The sequence below is a fragment of the Stegodyphus dumicola genome, chromosome 1, assembly GCF_044657685.1.
Source record: "Stegodyphus dumicola isolate Sdum_Otavi_A_Nest chromosome 1, ASM4465768v1".
Classification (NCBI taxonomy): Eukaryota; Metazoa; Arthropoda; class Arachnida; order Araneae; family Eresidae; genus Stegodyphus; species Stegodyphus dumicola.
Genome location: NC_140768.1, coordinates 60,136,823 through 60,142,822, shown reverse-complemented (window position 1 = coordinate 60,142,822; position 6,000 = coordinate 60,136,823).

Here is a 6,000-nt window from a genome sequence, read left to right as displayed (position 1 = left end):
AAGTTTTATATCACTATAATTTGTAATTTAAAAGTAGTGCATATACAACTTTTAAAAATACAACAGTAATTTATTTTTTGTTTTCCTTCTTTTTCAATGCAGTACTTAGGAATGAGTGTTCCTTTCTAATTTTTTTTTTTTTTTTTTTTTTTTTTTTTTTTTTTTTTTTTATAATCAAACTGTAACAGTAATCCAGCAACATAAAATAAAACCCAATGTTGCAATTAACATTACAGAAGATGTTTACATATTTTTAGAATGATGTCGGGGCTGTTTAAATAATGTTTAAAATGTAAAGAGTATTTTTTAAATATTCGATCTGATAGCCCCCCCCCCCAATGACTATAGGTTTGCATCATGATTTCTATGATAGAAGAACTTTGTAAAATTTCCACAGCCATTGATTTTCACTCCTCTCTACTTTCCAGAGTCTAATCTTGGTGGGTTTGTCTTTCGAAATAGCTCTTTCAAGAGATCAAAGGGGTGCTTCACAGGAAATACGTTGAAAAGGTATATATGCAATACCTATATCAGTCTTCATTTGTTCGAGGAATGCAGTGGGACTTTTTGAATTATGACTTGCTGCTTTTTCTTAAAGTTTCATTCTTTGAAACTCATTGGGATAAAGAAATGGGATTTATTCTGTAAATATCGGATGTTAAACTTTCTCTTGATAGTACATTGAGTAGTTAACACTTTTTCCCAATTTTCTTATTTTTAATTTCCCATTAAAAGAATCCCGTGACCATCATAAGCCACTTACTGAAATTTTCTTTGTATTGACAGAGATTGTTTGTACATTTTTTCTTTTTGTTTTCGATAATAAATTGACGTTTTTTTGTTGCAATTATTTACATAAATCGATGCTTCATCAAAGGTTACAATGTATTTCCATTTCCAAATTTATCTCCTGCTAAATAGTTTTCACACAGGCTGCCACAAATTGTTCTGTGTTAGCTACATGCATCTGCAAAAGCTAGTGAACATTTAACTTTTTTAAGCTGTAAATCTTGGTTTATTATTTTACTTGTTGTTGCTATAGGTATGTTTAAAGAAATATATGTATTTATTGTTGTTATAGATACATTTTAATTCTTTCCCCAACTGATTTTTTCCTGCATCAGCTGATTTTCTCTTGTTACCAACAATTTAACTTTAAGCATTAGAACTTCATTAGAACAGTACGTTTCCCTTTTGAATATTTGTTTGGTGTCTTCTTTCAATGCAGAAGTACTGATTGATGGGCTTTCCCTTTCCAATTAATAATTCTACTTATTTTGTACTTAAAAGTTGTAATACCATTCATTTCGTAATGTTTTAGTATTATGGAATGGGAATATTTTTCTTTGAAAAGGTCAGAAACATATCCTAGAATCCTCAGTTTGTTTACATGCAGCATTTTGATAGAAGAATAAATTTAAAAATAGCAGACTATATTTCTCGTTTCAAATAAGCTTTTACCAGAAATTTGTATTCCAAAACATTTGCTTTTTTTAAAATTTTTTACCAAAATCATTCTAAACTTGTGTAAATACCCTGTACATCATTTTTAACAAATGTGCCAATGAAATTAAAATTATCTAAAATTATATATTAACTCTTTTATGCATTATCAGAGATACTTTTTATACTATGTGTTTAAGGTTTTATCTGGCACATAAAAATTTGAAGTTATGAAATTTCTACTCATTAATTTGTTTAATTTATATTGTTTGGCAAAATAAATAAATAATTTTATTTTGAATGATTAATTGTTTATTGACTATGCATTATGCTACATAATAATATATATATAAAAAAGAAGGCTTATAGGCTGCAATTTTTTAAATATTGATCCCACTGGTGTATTTCTAGTTGTAAAATTTATAAAAATAAGGAGTTATTTTAGGAAAACAGTTTCACTATTAAATGCAGGAAGATTCTACAGATATAAAATCCTTTGCATATGGAACCTATGAAATTTAAAAAAAAAAAAAAAGAAAAGAAAGAAAGAAAAATATTCAGTATGCTTTACTAAGGTAAATGGAAAAGTCTCTGTAGTTTTAATTGCAAAATTTACAGAAATATTTATTATTAATATTTTCTTAAAATTTTTGGAATTTAGAATAGTATAGAACCAGTAATTATAAAAGGGAGTAAGATTGTTTGTAGTCTTCATCAATTTATTCAAAATATTTAAAGTCTACCATTGGCTGAATCCATAAGAATAAGACGACTGAATGCTGCTAGTTAGACTGAGATTTAGATGTTGGTCAATGAGTTGTCTGTATGAGTGTTTTCATGGTTTTCTCTACATGTAACTGAATATCAGCCCCTTATCGTAACCCAAAATTTTAAAGAATATTTAATTTTAGTTGAAAATTTTCACTGAAACGTGATCTACATCAATTTCTGCAATACCTCGCATGCTTTGTGCATAAAAATTTGGGGCCTACTGAATTTATCTTATAAAAAGCCTAACAAATATTTTACCAAATGGGATTTTTTACTGCACTTTAACTATAGAGAAAGATATACAGTCAAAAGTCGTTAATTCGGACCTCAAAGCTAAAAACTTTCCGCGCATGCGGAGCGTTGACGCATGCGCATAGGCGTTTACGGGTGCGCGTAAGACCTTTACGACTGCGCGTAAGACCTTTACGACTGCACGTATGCATGTGCACAAGCGCAGAATACGTTTTCGCGTGCGCGTTTAATTTATAATGGACGGTATAATAAGCTAAAATTATCTAATTATCTATTTCAGTTAATGTTGATGATTGCGTTGTTCCTTCATCTTCGAATTGGATCCGGCTTATTATTTTTTGTAGACTGTAAGAGCAATTTTATAAAAGTAAGCTTGAACTTTCGATTATGTCAAATAGAATTTCCAATGCTGGAGCTCCCAAAGGATCTACAAAACGAAAGTATGTTTCGATGTCCATCAAACAAAAAGTGGAATTGCTCCAAAAAATGGATAAAGGCATATCCTTTGTTTATCTAACCATTCCGAAATCTGTTTATCAATTTCACGCTGCTCTGCGCGGGGGGGAGGGGGAACGTCGCGGCGCGCAATGAACTGGAAGTTGATCTGTCAGCACTATCGTTATCTTCAGGGCAGATGTTTTTATTTTATTCGGCTTATAATTCCTTATTAAATGTAGTATTTCATCTCGATGTACTCCGTCTTTGATATGATTTAAATCAAATTCCTCGTCATTATAAATATCACGAATACAAATCAAATAGCTTTCTGGTGGCAATTTTCTAATTTCGGCTATGCATAATGTATGCTTTACGCATGCACGCGTTGAAAGAAATGTTTAATAAAGTAAACAAATAAATATTAAGCTTTTTTTTTTGTAAATTTTGATACCCTTTAGATCATAATTGCTCATTATTTTATAAATTACGGTTTCATATTTTTAATTTTATAATTTCTGCATGCCATCTTACCAGATTTAAACTGATGATCTATAATCCGGAATCCCCGAAGTCCCGACGAGTCCGGATTAAAGACTTTTGACTGTATTTTATATTTATTAAACTATCAAACTTATGATGTTGAAACTTCTAAAAGTTATGTTTAATGCAATCTTTCTATGCCCAGCGGCGTTGCAAAGGGTCATATGCACTCTCCAAAATTGTTTCTTCTATCAGAAACTGATAAATACAAAAGGTGGCAATATTTTGTTAATTTTCTTGTTGAAGGAGGCCTTTTTGGTTTGTCTTATCCTCTAGTTTCCCTCTTATCAAAAAAGATCACATATGCCTATTTTGTTACTGTTATTCCTATTATCAACTAAATAGTTAATGAACATTTATTGTAATGGTACTTTTGTGAATGTTGGAAGATGGTTGAGCGTGGGTAAAGAAATTACTGTTCATATTGTTAAAAGTGCTCTGAAGCAAGTGATGGAGTGTATGAATCAGATTAGCTGAATTTAAAATATATTGGAGGATCATGAAGAAACAGCTAGAATGCTGCTGCTAACTTGAGTCTAGCTCCAAGCTCCACATTTATTTTCCAAAATACCTATGAAAACAAGAAAACTAAGAAATGAGAACTCAGGTTTTTTTAGGACCATAGTTCCCGCTGTTTCCAGCAGTGCATATAGTTCTTTTGCCGCAAGTGTACTGAAGAGAAAATACTGTATTATCCTTAAATTCTTTTGGCTATTAATATTGGGTTACATAAACAGAGAGGCCTTCTCTTCTGCCATTCATTTTACATTTGTAAATATCAAGTGATAGTTTGTTAAAATAAGCACATTCATTTTATCTTTTTTATAGACTTAGAACTATTCTGAACATGTAGCATTAGTGAAGAGTAACATGATTCAGCAATAAAAATTATTATACATTTTATGACAGAATAACCCAGACTGAGTCGGAAAATCTGGGTCGATACACTAATTTTAAAAGGAGTAAGAAGAAATATTTCCTCTTGAATAATTTTTAAATTATTGCGAAGCTGAACTGAAAAATGTATTGCAAGCAAAGAAGTATCTCATACTAAGCAATGATGTCCGGTAGTTCGATAATGCTGATTCAACAGCAAGCTGAAGGTGTAACTCATTCCCCAAAGTTCTGCTTCTGCAAACAGGATATTTGTACAGTCAAAAGTCTTTAACCCGGACTTCGGCGATTCTGGATTATCGGTTTTTCCGGATTATAGATCATCAATTTAAATCTGGTAAGATGGCATGCAGAAATTATAAAATTAAAAATATGAAACCGTAATTAAAGAAATAAAGAGCAATTATGATCTAAAGGGTATCAAAATTTACAAAAAAAAAAAAAAAAAAGCTTAATATTTATTTGTTTACTTTATTAAACATTTCTTTCAACGCGCGCATGCATAAAGCATACATTACGCATAGTCGAAAATAGAAAATTGTAACCAGAAAACTATTTGATGTGTATTCGTGATATTTATAATGACAAGGAATTTGATTTAAATCATATCAAAGACGGAGTACATCGAGATGAAATACTACATTTAGTAAGGAATTGTAAGCCAAATAAAATAAAAACATCTGTCCTGAAGATAAGGATAGTGCTGACAGATTAACTTTCAGTCCATTGCGCGCCGTGACGCCGCCCCCTACCCCCGCAGTGCAGGGTGAAATTGAGAAACAGATTTTGGAATGGTTAGAGAAACAAAGGATATGCCTTTATCTATTTTTTGTAGCAATTTCACTTTTTGTTTGATATACATCGAAACATGCTTTCGCTTTGTAGATCCTTTGGCGCCTCCAGTATCGGAAATTCTTTTTGACATAATCGAAAGTTCAAGCTTACTTTTATAAAATTGCTCTAACAGTCTGCAATAAATAATAAGCCGGATCCAATTCAAAGATTTAGGAACAACGCAATCTGCAACATTAACTGAAATAGATAACTAGATAATTTTAGCTTAGCTTATAGCGTCTGTTATACATTAAATGCACATGCATAAACGTATTATGCACATGCGTTTATGCATGTGCAGAAAGTTTGTGGCTTTGAGGTCCGGGTTATAGATCATTCTGGATTATGGACGTCCGGAATTAAAGACTTTTGACTGTATTGTTCTAAGAAAAACTGATCTCTTTCAGAGATGGTAATGAAATGTTTCACTATATATATCTAAAAACTGCAAAAATAAAAATTTTAAATACTTTATATTGTTCTTGAATAATAAAAACCTACTTTACACACTGAAAAAAAAAAATATTTGTAATTTTAAAACTACTTACAGATATCAGTATTCTCAGTATTAAAATGAAAAGTTTTGTAGCTCCACTAGGTGCCCAAGTGGTTATGATAGCTGAATACCGAGAATTTGCCCCGAGTTCTATCCGAGGTAAAGAGGCTGGCTGCATGGTTGGTTTTTGCAGTCTTCCCCACATGAAAACATTTTAGTTTCCTTTAGGAATTTCTCCTTGAAGACAAACCATCTCTTAGATAGCCCTCATCTGCTTTTTTGCATTCCAGTAACGTAATGTGACCTAAAACTTTTGCAACTGCTTTCAGTTA